The sequence below is a fragment of the Eleginops maclovinus genome, chromosome 9 (assembly GCF_036324505.1).
Source record: "Eleginops maclovinus isolate JMC-PN-2008 ecotype Puerto Natales chromosome 9, JC_Emac_rtc_rv5, whole genome shotgun sequence".
Lineage (NCBI taxonomy): Eukaryota > Metazoa > Chordata > Actinopteri > Perciformes > Eleginopidae > Eleginops > Eleginops maclovinus.
In genome coordinates, this window is record NC_086357.1 from 14,041,165 (window position 1) to 14,055,945 (window position 14,781).

A 14,781-nucleotide genomic window follows, 5' to 3' on the forward strand; every position below is an offset into this window, starting at 1 on the left:
ACGTACTTCAACAAGTAACTTAGTTACTTACCATTGCTTAAAGGGGCATTGAGTACAATATAGCACCAGTTCAGGCTATTATTAAAGATGAAAGATTACTCTATCTTTATTTTAAATAAATAAATGTTTTCCGATATGGTTTAAGTAAATCAGTTTACATGTACTGAAGCATCTTGGTAACTGTTGACTTAATGAAGTTTCCCCGAACAGTGTGACCACAGTGCAGTAGCGGTTTTGGGCATGGGCGAAGCGGGCAGCCGCCGGGGGCGGCATTTCATGGGGGGCGGCACGAGCGAGGACTTAAAGAACAAAAGTTCAGAGGGGATCTCGCCCGGGGTGTAATTCCATGTAGAACCGCCACTGCCACAGTGACTTTATGGTAAACTGTGTGATTATCTTATTTATCCCTGAAAATCTATGTATCCAATAATTCACTTAAATTCCACTTGACTTTTAGCTGTGTTTTGTTCTAATGTGAACAGATGTAAAGTATTTCTTAGTATTTATCCCATTTATTGTCATTACAGGGTGACAACCATAGACCCACTTACTGTACAAGACTGAACTCTGTGTTGATGTATTTTTATAATTAAGGGCACGTCTACACTGTGGATATTTTGTGACTGGAAGTGCTGATGCCTTTGGTATTTTCTCATCTTGTCATGGTCCAATTAGAGGAAAAGCACTCATTAGTGCTCTTGTGTCAAAACAATAATGATAACAGATGTGGTATAAATGACTAGGCCAATCAAACAGTCAGGCAAACAGACAACATGGGTCAACAATTCCACCACTACAGCACCATAGAAATAGGAAGTATCAAGCCCTTGACATGTTGGATTAAAAACACTAGCCCAGACACAACTCTGCCACTGAGAAGTGGACTGGGTCATGCTGAAGGTTTAGAAAGTATGATCAGTGCACCCCCTTGTGTTAAAAAGTTGTCTCAGTTTAATTTCTGCTCTGCAATAGTTTGACAGCTAATCGCACATGTTGACATTACAAGATGTTGAACTGTCAAGCTTGTTGTCGCAATTAAAGTTTACCAACTAAAAAGTTTGTGGACGCTGTCATCTTTTACTAGACTATTGTGTCTTTGCTCTACTGCACTTGTTTTTACTTCAGTGTGTAGAAACTGCGCTCTCGTTCAGACATTTAACAAAGTGAATGTGCTGTGAGGGTGACATGGCAGTCTTACGATTACAGAAATAAACTTGTGGTCCATTTTGATGTGTGAATTCAACTGTATGAAGGATCTTTTCAATTTACTTTCACCAAGTCTAAATATCTATCCAAAATATATAAATATATATTATGCCACTTTATCTCTCATCATATTTCAGTTTATTTTTTCAATCTGAGTCGTATTTAAAATATTTGAGTAATTCAATTGCTACTTGCTTGAGTGTAACACTTATTATGTGATGGCTCTCGCCTGGGAAATGCACTCTGGTTTATGAAGGGGGCCAATTTTGTTCTCTAGCAGCTGAGATTGAAATAAGACAAACCTCTCGTGAATTTGATCTGTACTGTCATTTTTGTTGTACTAAAATAGTTTTGTAAGCTGATGTGTACAAAATGAAAGTTAAGCTAATACTCAATTTGTGCATTATACTGTGAGTCTCTAAAAACTCTTTGAAAGTACTACTTAACCAGACAAATTCCAGTTCAGTGAAGCACTGGAGATTATCAGTCTAATGAGGCAAGAATAGCAGCAAAAAAAGTATTCTGCTTTAATGTTGATTCTGAACAGGACGTACACTAATGTACAAGTAATGCATAATAAGTTAGATACAGTATATGTTATGGATTTCTGGCATGAAATACAAAACGATCATTGAATAACATTAGTTCACAGACATGGGCAGCAGTATTCCTGTTCACCTCCCTGCAGGCCAGCAGAGACCTGACATATAGGGAAGGTAAAGGTCAGCAAAAGGGAGTGATGCCTCTGAGACGAGACACAAAGCCCTGATTATCACAAATAGAGGTTCAACACATTGGATCTCCTGGGGAGGGGAGAGGAGCCCTGAGGTGAGAGCTTTTTCTGGATCCAAAACTGTGTGTGTGCTTTGTCAGCAGTGGAGGTCGTTTTCAGTGTTGGCTGCTTTAATCAGCCAGGCTGTTCAGAGCCCTCCATGAGAGGCAGAAACACAGGAGGAGAGGTGATGCACAGCATGAGGGTGTACACATCGGGGTTCATTCGTAGTAGATTCATTTTGCTGTTGCCTTCTTCCAAGTTGAAAAGAGTCAGTCACTTTCTGGCTGCGTTTTTGGCAAAATGGTTTAAAACAGGAAACAATACAACAATCTTACACTTCTATTATCAGAGGACACGCACAAAACAACTGATCTTTTTCAGTTTGACTCCTGTTCCAGTTTATATAAATATGTACTTATTGTGCTTGATTAGGCAGGCTAAAGAAAACTAAGTTGTTCATCACACATCTATGAAATGATCCAGCCATTGAAAACCCACTTACTGTACAAGACTGAACTCTGTGTTGATGTATTTTTATAATTAAGGGCACGTCTACACTGTGGATATTTTGTGGTTGGAAGTGCTGATGCTTTTGGTATTTTCTCCTCTTGTCATGGTCCAATTAGAGGAAAAGCACTCATTAGTGCTCTTGTGTCAAAACAATAATGATAACAGATGTGGTATAGATGACTAGGCCAATCAAACAGTCAGGCAAACAGACAACATGGGTCAACAATTCCACCACTACAGCACCATAGAAATAGGAAGTATCAAGCCCTTGACATGTTGGATTAAAAACACTAGCCCAGACACAACTCTGCCACTGAGAAGTGGACTGGGTCATGCTGAAGGTTTAGAAAGTATGATCAGTGCACCCCCTTGTGTTAAAAAGTTGTCTCAGTTTAATTTCTGCTCTGCAATAGTTTGACAGCTAATCGCACATGTTGACATTACAAGATGTTGAACTGTCAAGCTTGTTGTCGCAATTAAAGTTTACCAACTAAAAAGTTTGTGGACGCTGTCATCTTTTACTAGACTATTGTGTCTTTGCTCCACTGCACTTGTTTTTACTTCAGTGTGTAGAAACTGCGCTCTCGTTCAGACATTTAACAAAGTGAATGTGCTGTGAGGGTGACATAAACTTGTGGTCCATTTTGATGTGTGAATTCAACTGTATGAAGGATCTTTTCAATTTACTTTCACCAAGTCTAAATATATATCCAAAATATATAAATATATATTATGCCACTTTATCTCTCATCATATTTCAGTTTATTTTATTATTCATTTTGCTGTTGCCTTCTTCCAAGTTGAAAAGAGTCAGTCACTTTCTGGCTGCGTTTTTGGCAAAATGGTTTAAAACAGGAAACAATACAACAATCTTACACTTCTATTATCAGAGGACACGCACAAAACAACTGATCTTTTTCAGTTTGACTCCTGTTCAAGTTTAAATAAATATATATTTATTATGCTTGATTAGGCAGGCTAAAGAAAACTAAGTTATTCATCACACATCTATGAAATGATCCAGCCATTGAAAACCCTTCATCTGCTAAACCTAGATAAAATTATGAAAATGCTTATCACAAAATATTCAACAGAGTATTGATTTGATGAATAGAACATGATCACAAAAGACCTTTAGAGGGAGACAAATGAGAGCGTATCAGCGGCTGTTTGAAGCAACACTCACACAGGACAAGAATAGGAGCACCAACAGGTGATAGGCACTAATGAGACATAATTAAATCTGACAGCTCATTTCATTTTATTTAGAAGATTTTTCCATGGATTAAAAGCTTATCATGCTTTTTATATTTGTTAGCAGATGGAAGCAAGGGAGCACTGCCAGCAGACAGTTTACAGTAAGATAGAGTTTGTATATAACCACACAGCTTGTATTTTACACTCTTGTATGTACACTCAACATATGGATGCATAATAATGTACAGGATTTATATGTCTTAGATATGTTGCCTTGTGACTGTGGTAAAGTGTTTGCTTCCTGTGAGGTGATGATTATCTAATCTTACTAAACAGGAAGTGTATTCTAAACTTACTGTCTTTGACATTATGATCCATAGCAGCCTGTCTTGATTTGAATATTTAATCAGTTAGCATCACATCAAGCATCAACACCTCTAGCAGAGGCCTCTCACTGTTCACTTCTTTGATGTGTAAAAACACCTGAAAGGACACAAGAAGCTGAAGCAGTGCGTCATAAAATCTGTGCTTGTTTGCTCTTGGTGTTAACCAAGAAACCATTTGCTGAGATGGAAAATGGCCACATGTATACAATGAGTAGTGAGCTGCAGCCTCTGTCTAAACATATTTAATCAGTGAATTTCTCATTTAGGACAGACCCAAAACAGACTCAGCTGTTAATGCCGAGATGAAGACACACTGCCTGTTTGCTAGAGGTTGTGTCATACACAAACGGGGATCTGAACACTAGGAGTGTATTTTCCTGGTTTATCATCCACAGCAGAGTATCTTTATTTGGCTTCACATTTTGCAGCAAATAAAATTGCACCATATGTTACAAGAAGGAGAGAACTCAATTCCCATCAATCAACATGCTCCTCACCAGTGATGCTAGCATAGCCTCCTGCTGGACAACTGCCTGCATCTCACCCATCTTATCTGATTTTAAGAAGGAGTTTGGCTCAGAAGTATATTTATACATGTATTCATGGCCATCAAGAAATATGCTTATTTCGTATCTAGAAATTATTATTTTTATTCCCTATCAATCTCCACAACTCATTTCCTGTACCAAGAGTATTCTGACTGACAATTACATTATAAAATATCTAAAAACTTCAGCTATGTGGTAAGGTTTTTAGGGCCATGTATTGACGAACATTTCTTTGTTATCACACTGGTATAGTGGGGGCCCTGCAGCTTCAAGAGTGACTAAAGGACAAGCTTATCCCAAAGACACAAAACAATTGAACAAAGACATTGTGTTGTGGTTATAAATTACACCTGTTGTGACTGTATGCAAAAGGCCATGTACACACCCTTCCATATTGGTGGTAAAAAACAGGGTATATTTAGTCTCCCAAGAGGCCTGACTGTAGAGATATACAGAAGTCAATATGATTGATACGGGTTGATTGATGAGAAACACAAAGCTCAGTTCCTTAAATTTGCCTGAGGCTTTTCTTGTTTTAACCACTAATACTACACTTAGTGATTTCAAACTCATGAAGTTCAGCCAACCATTGTTTAAGTGTACATCGTAGAGTTTCCAACCAGATCTGATATAGTATACCTGACTACATGTTTAGGGAAATACATTATGTTCCTTTATTGTCTACTTTGTGCATGCAGAAGGCTCACATGTGTTTTTGGTTTGCATGTTTAAAATCCAATTGACAAAGGTAAAATAAAACACACCCTATCACATCTGGAGAGGATGCATTTAAAAAAAACTTAACAGCAGGTACCCACTGGTGAGGGCTGAATTAAGCCTATATACAAATAAAATGTTATGGGCAAAGGGCACAAAATGGCTAACAGAAGCCTCTGTTCATATTGATTACACAAATGATGATCATAGGTGTTTTCGTTTGCACAGGTGACAGTACTTTTGACCTGAGGGCAGCAGTAGCTCAAAGATGTGATGGAATGCCTGTGATTAGGTGAGATTTTTAAACTTAAGCTTTGGATTGCTTGCATTGTTGATAGGACACTGGGCTTGCTTTGGAGTTGGTCACGAATTAAGATGAAACAACTGAAGAAAAATGTTGTAAATTACGTTTCAGGATAAAAACAACAACAGATTAAACAGTCTGCATGTGTTTATGTGTTGTACATGATTATGTTTGCATTGACATCATCGTTTTGTATTGTGTGCATTGAAGTGTATGCGTGGGTATTTCGGAGAATATCCATTTAAAACACATTCAATCATTAAATCATCATCAAATAGCTTCAATGCGAGGAAGGAACGACCTAATATATAATATATACAGTATATGATAATGTCAGACAGTAATGTTAAGATGGTGTAATATTAATCTCTAAATAGCTAAACTTGGCTTTGTTTGATCTTGATGCAGACAGGCAGATTATAGAAGCCACGTCCTTCAGGTTCCTTACACTTCGTTTATACGCTCTGTATTTTGTGGGCGTTGCACTGGAAACAAATACCCAATAGACTGCCAGTATTCTCCCTAAGACCCGCCTTTTTATGGTTGCTATGCCTACAACACGTTTCTCTCTGAATGACGGACAGAGAAACCAATCGGTTACGCGCTGGGCGGGAATTTTTGCGCACTCTGAAAACTGCCTGGTGAATTTCTACTACTATGATCAGACCGCTCAGGGTGCACGTTAGTCTTGGACCGTGGCAGCCAAAAACACTGGGGATGGAAACTATACTATAAACGCTGTTGGGAAAGTCTACGAAGGTAATCAAGTATTCGTTGTCTTTTATTCACCACCTTGTGTTACTTGAATATAATTGGCTCGAAAGACTCAGCTAATGCTAAGCTATATCAAAATATCGAGTGGGTCCTGCATGGCTGTGACATTGTTGAATTAAAACTGTCTAGCAGCAGCAGGAGACACGTTTGTTTGACACATGAAAGGAGGGAAATAAAGCTTACGTCAAAAAGTTATCGGGAGACAATTGAAATATCTTAAAATATCGCCTTATTGAAATGCAGAATTTAAACTTTAGTATACATTGTTCACTCTAAACAAATATGTCAGAATGTCTCAATCTCAAAAAGTCCTACTGACATGCATTCATTTGACACTGACTTCATGTCCGAGGATATTTCTGTCATCTAATGCTAGTTCTGAGTAATTTGTTATGTGGATGGTGGATTTTTAGTCTGTCAATTGTGTTTTGTACCGGATATGTTTACTTGAAATATATCGTATGCATTCATGTACCACAATGATCTGCTGCGTATCGATGTATCTGTCATAAACTGAATTTGGCAAATAATATCAAATGAAACCACTTGTGACACCACCTGCCTTGGATATTTGCTTGTGAGTAGTTATTATAAATATTACAGTAACACATGTGAATACTGACTATTCAGCACAATATCTGATTGCTGGAGGTCAGAAACACATTATTGAGTTTCTAGGTTATGGAGAGAGAGACATTTTGATGCCCGCAAATGTTTCATGTGCATTCTTATAGGTGTGAATGCATTGGAGAATGGTACACAATGGAGAAGGACTAGCCCACCTCATGTTAACACTGTCTTGATGATTGATACTGTCTTGAATGGAAATGATCTAGCTGTGACAACACTGCATTGGTGCATTTCAGTCACTATCATTACCTGATAGACCCATTTAGTTTTGTTATTTAAAAAGGATTATCTGTAATAAAAAAATCATTAAACAAACTCCTGAGAATGAAACACAGGAGGGGAGCCAGGCAACACTGTCAAATTGGTAGGTCAATGTTAATTATAAAAAAGTTATGTTCATAAACATTAAATTATGAATGTGAATATTCTTTCAACGTTATGGTAAAACCAAACATATTGGGATTTTACTGCACACTACTTGTCTGTGACCACACCATATCCTTTGATTTCCCTTTTTTTCAACATTTCTTTCCTCTCTACTGTATACTATCGAACGTAATAAAACGTGGTAAAAAGAAACGATTATTCTGTCATTTGTGAGCCAATGGGACGATTCCGCTTTGGTAATTCTCACAATATTGTTTATCTTGTGAAAGTAAGACAGGTTTATTTAGGCTGGTTTAGGGTTTTGAGGTAAAGATCCTCTTTTTATTGCATCATTTAAAAGATATGCTACCACTGTCTGGTGGCACCAAAGAAACAGATCTGGAATTCCCCTTTAACTGCCTCCATAGATGTTTAATTTCAAAAGAGCTGAAGCACAAACCACTGTATTTGCATCGTTACTTTGCAGCCCAGCTGTCCTCTTGTGCCACAGTGGTCTGTCTGCCAGTGTTGTTTTTTCTCTCTCTGCCTCTCAAGCTAATGTCAGGAGTTGAGTGCTGCTGGGTCTTTCGATATCAGAGACATAAACAACGTTCTCTGGTGCCTTGACTTCAACAGGAGATGGACTTTTTCTTTGCTGAATGCTCAGAAAGTGAGTCAGGATGGGTGGGATGAAAAGAAAGAGACAGAGTGAACAAAAGAGAGTTCGCTGTCATTAAATAAGCAAAAACTGGATGAAATTGTCTGCAGACATTCCATCCAGTAGATCAACAAGCCAAATACTTAAAGTTATTTAAAGTCTGATCATCAACTGAGGTGGATGCCTTGCAGGCAAAAGCACCAGCAATCTAAAATCTAACCCTGAAATTACATTTAGAAACCTACTGTGACTATTCCTGTAAGTGTGTTGGGGACACTCAGTCCGAGCTTGTAAATGATGCTGGCTGAGTGAGAAAAGCTCTGCGCTAAATGCTAGCATTGTCAGTACACCAAGATAATGATGAGGACTTTATTGTACCATTTTGCATAGTTCTTCTAATAGCTCAAAAGTGACCACACACTGTGACATGTTTACTGGATTTGAAAACATATCCCCCCCAAAAACACACACACACACACACACACACACACACACACACACACACACACACACACACACACACACACACACACACACACACACACACACACACACACACACACACACACACATACACCACCCCCCTCCCTACATACTCGCTCAACTTTGACAGGTTTTTGTCCCTCAATGTTCACATAGACCAACATTAGCTATTAACAGTGTCATGAACAATTTGACATGGCATACCCCTGCTATCACATCAACATTTAATAAAATGAAAGCATAAACGGACACATTACTCCAGGTGAGATATGTAGTTACACTTTTTCATTAAGGGGATCACAGAAAGTGAGGGGGCTGGCAACCAAGTTCCCAAACACCACCAGCTTTTGTTGACAGGCTGCTTCCTCACAACCATGCAACACACAACCAATTACTAAACCACAAACACCTCTGTAAAGCCTGATGCTATTTTAGACTTTCATTTTAACTTCTACAGACATTAATTGTGGCTCACATAAAAAAAGGGGAATGTGACAAGAGAAAAAGAAACGGTGAATTAACAAGAGCTCCCTGTTTTGCATTTATATTTGAATAAAGGAACAACATTCATTCGCACACAGTTGCACCCATGCATGAGCCGGACTCTTCACCTCACTTGATCACTCTCTTTCCTCCTCTTTGACCCATAAGTATCTTCTTACTTTTACTCTTTGGGAGCCTGCCCACCTCCTCCCCTATTGGCACTCCCACAGCCCATTATATGGTGCCAATGACAAATATTAATTATACATGCGTAGTCTCTCATATTTAGGCTAGAGTGCTGCTAGGCCTCTGCTATGCCAAGAAGGGCAGGACCCTGAGGCAGGAAACATGAGGCAGGAAACCATAAAGTTAACCTGTAATGTAATGTAATGAAAACACAAACAGAACTACTTAGCCCTGTCAATTCAAAGCTCTGAGTAACAAAGTGCAATACAGGTTGAGTGCCGTTATGACTACAGGTCTAAAAGTTCATTTGACTACCATTTAACAGTAAAATCATGTAAAACCATGACCTGTGCCTGAGGTCTCTTCATGGCAGATGGGAGGATCCTGGAGCAGAATAGTCCTGGAACTATTTCTGGGTTACTGGTTTATTGTATAATCTGCTGTGCTCAAAAGCTAAAAGTGATAGGGAGAAGAAAACATTTCAGTTGATTTGCTTAAAGCAGCATGAAGTATGATTTAAATTCAAGAATACTTTAATATAAAAGGAATTGGCCACAGTCACAAGGAGGAAAACACTCTGATTATAATGATAGGTTTAAACTGTTTGGCTATATAACGATGTGAATAACTTAGTCACATTCGTAATTGCTTCTTCTAGAATGCTGTCTTTTTCTTATTCATTATTCATAGAACAGTTATCAGATATCCAAAGCTGAAATGGTTAGTCTGTTAATCAATGCACTAATTAAGTCATTACATCTTCTGAAATGTAAATGCTGCTTTTCTCTAATTGTAAATTGAAAATCTTGGTTTGGATGGATATTTTGTAGACCAAACAATGAATCAGTTAATCAACAAAACAAAAGGCAGTTCTGTACAAACGTTTTTGTTTGTATGTATTTAAAATGCTGTCTGATCCGTTTCCCTTATATTACTCATTGTATTGTAAACCTGCCTGTTTGTAAAAGGTCCGATGCTGGGACTGTGGATTTGCCGCTTTCTGACTTTCTTGATAATTGTCGCAGCTAGAAGTTCAGACGTCATGCTGAAATAAGCAGAGCCCTGAAGCATCGCTGCTGCATAGAGCGATGTTCGCTTGTTCATTAATTTGATCAATTGCACCAAATCCGTTGCTGAACGCCCAGCAATATACTCACAAGTGTGAAGTAGATTAAACACTTCTCAAGTTATGCGAAGGACTGACACACTCCCCCAACCACCTATAGATTGAATTCATGTTCACACTAAACGTTTTATGCAGTTCTTTAAATGTAAGGATTAGCTGTTTCTTAATTGTGTAAAAAAAAGTGTAAAATTGGAACAGTTAATTAGTTAAGCTTTTATGGTTTACTAGAAGAGAATACTAAGAGCTGTTAATATATCCTCAGTCTCTCTTCAGATACAATAAACTAGTGTTAGACTGAGCTGCTGCACTGCTGCCAACATGCTCCTCTCTAGCTGTCTACACATGTTGACCAGTTTTGTGTTTGCTGGTCATGCCAGTGCTTGGTGATGCCCGCCTGGCACGAGGTCATAGACTGGACTGGACCCGGGCTGTATGCTGCAGTGACAAAAGCACATTGAGGCCAGGACAATAGGGAGCTGCCAGCCGGAGTTGTGTTTACCACTGTGCTTCTCTCTGTTTCTCTCTGCCTCCTGTCTATTGTGTTTGCTGTCTCACTGCTTCTCTCGTTCGGTCTCAGTCACTGAGAGCTCCCGCACGCGCTCAGTCGGCAGCCTGTTTACAGCTTTGACAGAATAAATCTGTGCAGTGCTGCTGAAGCTGCTCTAGTCATCAAACACAGGCTGTCATTAAATTGGTGGTGATGTGATGTTGGTTCCAGTGTGTCATAGTTAAAGTGCAGGCTTCGGTTTTACTGTTTTGGTGCTGTTGTTGACACATTAGGCTTTGTGGGCTGTGCCAACAATATGATTGCAGCAATTATCTTTCTCTTCATATTAGACATGCAATGAATCACCATGCGGATACTGCATATCATGTGAGATCATATTAAATATAGATAAATGTATATATTTTTGACTGATGGAAAGAAAGTTGAATAGGCCACCTTGTGATATTGTAAATCTTTGACGTTTTGGAATAGAACATCTACAAATCTAAAGATAGGAAATAATCCTTAGTTTGAACCCTGCAATGGTTCTTCATTCATTTTTTGGCACAGGTTTATAATCTCTCTCAGCATAGGACCAATGAAGGTTCACATTACGGTCATGTGATGACTCCTGAGCAGCTCTGTTCTCTGAATGAAGACTAGCATTGATAGCTCTGAATCAATTGTTGACCTTTGGAGCTTCACCATATGTTGTCGCCTAAGGTCAAGCACTTCACTGCTGGAGATCCCCCTGGAGTTCATGTGTTTGCGCTGACAGTCAATGGTGATGATGCAGACAGGAGCATCTAGTTGTGGAAAGACATAATTATAGAGAATATACGGTGGAGGAAATACGTATTTTCTCCATGCAGAAATAAAAATCAATTCACAATGGAAGTGGAAACTCAATTGGATGTCATCAGTACAGATGAACTGAAAGCTTGTATAGTGTTTGTCTTATCATATCCACCCACACAGGTTTTTTATTCAGGCACGAAAGTCCACCGTGAAGTCTTGCTTTAAATTACCAGCCGCAGTGAGTCACGCTGCATGAGAGTGCAGAAGGCTGTCTGGTGGCGGCGAAGGGGGAAATTAGGCCTGACACAGAATGATCTCTCCTCCACGCTTCGCCAAATCAGGTTTAAAACTAATACTGAGGGACAGACGAGTCGATCTGCAGTGCAGTAGACTGTAAGCCTGAAGTTGCTCCATGAAGTCAGTCCGTTTGTCCTTGTCCTACCTCTCGGGGCCACATGCTCATCGGAGGTTAGCTGGTATGCTGATTTTAGCATCCAGTTTAAAGCACTGCTCTGCTTCTGTAAAGCCTAACAGAGCAAATTGAATCGCAGTTTGTACATGATCAATTTCTGACAATCAAGTTATGAACTTCATTTTTTCCACATTAAAAATTAAGTTTTTTGAGCTTCAGTAGATTTCCAACTGCAACTATCCCTTTGTCATCTTTTGTTCATTTGAACACACCTGTCTCAAACATGGCTTTGAATCAGTTGCGTGTTAGATGACGGCCTTTATTTGTCTTACTCATGCTAGAGCCAATATGTCGCTTCACTTCACACGTTCGTCTCATTTCTTCATCTGGTTCCGCGTTTGTAGACGTACTTGTGTTTACCTGTCTGATTCTATCACTCCTGAGATCACCATCAGCCCATTTTGTTCAATTTCTATGTGGCATTTCTTTCCTCCTGCTCTCTGAATGTGTTAGTGTTCAGAGGTTAAATAAAGATGAGTTCTTTATTCCAGACCTTGCTGTGTACTGACATTTGTGCAGTTCAATTTCCTTTTGCATTTTGAGCTTGAGGAGGAAGCTGGTCTCTGGTTTTTGAAAATAGTGTGAGAAGTGTCATGGTGAGTAATCCTGTCCAACCTCTCTCATCTCTTCTCTCACGCCGAGCAGGGAGAGAGGCAGGTGGAGGTGGTGAGGAAGCCTTTATTACTTTGTTGACCCACCCTCTCTCCCAGCCTTAAGAGAGACATCTGGTATTAGATTGCTCTCTGGCAAAAGAAAAAGGAAATAAATACAGAAAGGCTTGTGTTGGCAGAAAGGATGAGCCATTAATAATTATGTTGTTGACATAGTTTTCTGTGTAAGACAATTTATTTCAGTCCTCTCCATCTGCTTTTCTTGAGTCCTAATTCTTCATGGCAGCCATCTATTTGTTGTCAGGCAGTTTAAGGACGGCAGAGGGCAAAATAAGGGGTCAGTGTGTCTTCATTGATAAGGCTGGTTGCTTGTATCTCTACTGTTTGCTGATGATATGATCCTCACCTCAAACCTTGTGTTTATTTTCTTACCCTCCTATCTGTGTGACTGCTGCTGCTCTCTCTCACTCCACACTCTGGTCCTGAGAGAGAATATTGACAAGGAAACAGGATTACAAGACATGGATAGTACTGTAGGTATTTTATGCTCAATCTCAATAGTTGTGCAGGACCAAAAAAGCTGGATTTACCAAAACGTATTTCCTTTTTGCTGGACTTTTAAACTTTTTAAAAAGCACAAATTCATTTTTGAACTCTGTCCAGGAGTCTGTTCCGCATTGGTCCCAGGTCTGCAACGCATCAATAACCACACTGACTTGTTACGAATCCTGTTTCACTTAGCAACACTAGACTGGTTCCTTGGCTACATACCATTAGCATTAGGGAATGTATTGATATTGGAAGAAACCAAATGTGTGAAGCACTAAGCTTTGTATTGAACTATTTGTTTTTCCACCTTTTTCATTTTTGTATTTATTTTATTCTTTTGCTAACAGGCAGAATTGATGATTTCTTTCAATGTTCATTGGAGATTACAGACCTGCAGTCCTTGTAAGAAAGGGCCACGTCATTGCACTTAATCATCCTCTTACATTGCAATATTGGAATAATAACCATATTTTTCCAACCTTTTTTATCTGAGAATATCATTATTAGCTACCCGTTTATAAAGTCACTGGCTGGCACTCAGAGGAATGCACAGAGGCAACTTAAAATATCCAGTATATGTACATTTATTTATATAGTTTCCCCTTTGACTATCCGTTTCTCACAGTAGTGTATTTGTGTCTGCAGTAGGTGGAGATTTGCTGCTGTGATTAATATGTACATGGGGGTAGGCACAGAAAGACCAACATTTGTGCAGGCATTTAATTTTTTGAATAAAAAATGATCTTGAGCATGAGGAATCAAGGTCAGAGTGTGTCCCACTTCTTCTCGGGGCTTTGTTTGCCTCAGAGCGGATTTCAGCTGAGCGTTTCGTTAGAAGCAGATGGAGAATGCTGGATGTCAGCTTCTTCTATACATCCCACCATGGCTGCTATCCACATGGGGTCCCGGGGCACACCTCTCTGCCTTTTGGTTTCTGGATCGTGCTGTGTCAACACAGTAAAGATTAAAACAAAGCAGCTAATTATTAGCTCAGATCTACAGTATGCTTCAATATGCCGCAGCAGACTGTCACAATAAGAGAACAACAGGCTTCTGTCATCCCTCACCATCACAGCATTTTTATCTGTTGCCCCCCTTTGTCCCCTCTGTCTGCTCCCCTGAAAACCATCTGGTGGTTTGTTCAGGATCTCTGTCCCTGCATGGGAATTCTGTTTTATTTTGCAGTGTGCCGGTGACCTATAGAAATCTTGCATCACCGATTGGCTGTGTTTATGTTCCTCTTTGTTTTGTTTTATTTAAGACCTACATTTTCTCCAGAGCTTGGAAGTACATGGACATGATATCTACATCAGTATCGTGACCAGTTAAAGTCAAAATATAACATGATATAAAAATCATTCAACCTTCAAGAATTACTGTACTGTATCAGAAACTGTGACCGAACGTAAGATTTATTAAGCTTTTTCTATAAAATAATGTAGATTTTATTACGGTCAGCAATCCTACACACTAAGTCAAAGATCTGTCAAGCGTAACTGTGTGATTTGTTCAAAA

The 14,781-nt window shown here is 39.1% G+C and overlaps 1 protein-coding gene across 1 annotated transcript in view; it reads left to right on the forward strand.

The window, feature by feature from the left end:
* The first annotated feature begins 6,293 nt into the window (after positions 1–6,293).
* fcho1 (FCH and mu domain containing endocytic adaptor 1) overlaps positions 6,294–14,781 on the forward strand; it is a 45,535-nt gene continuing 37,047 nt past the window's right edge. Inside the window, exon 1 of the mRNA XM_063890857.1 lies at positions 6,294–6,402. The gene's annotated coding sequence lies outside the window, so the exon portion shown is untranslated. The remainder of the gene's footprint in view (positions 6,403–14,781) is intronic.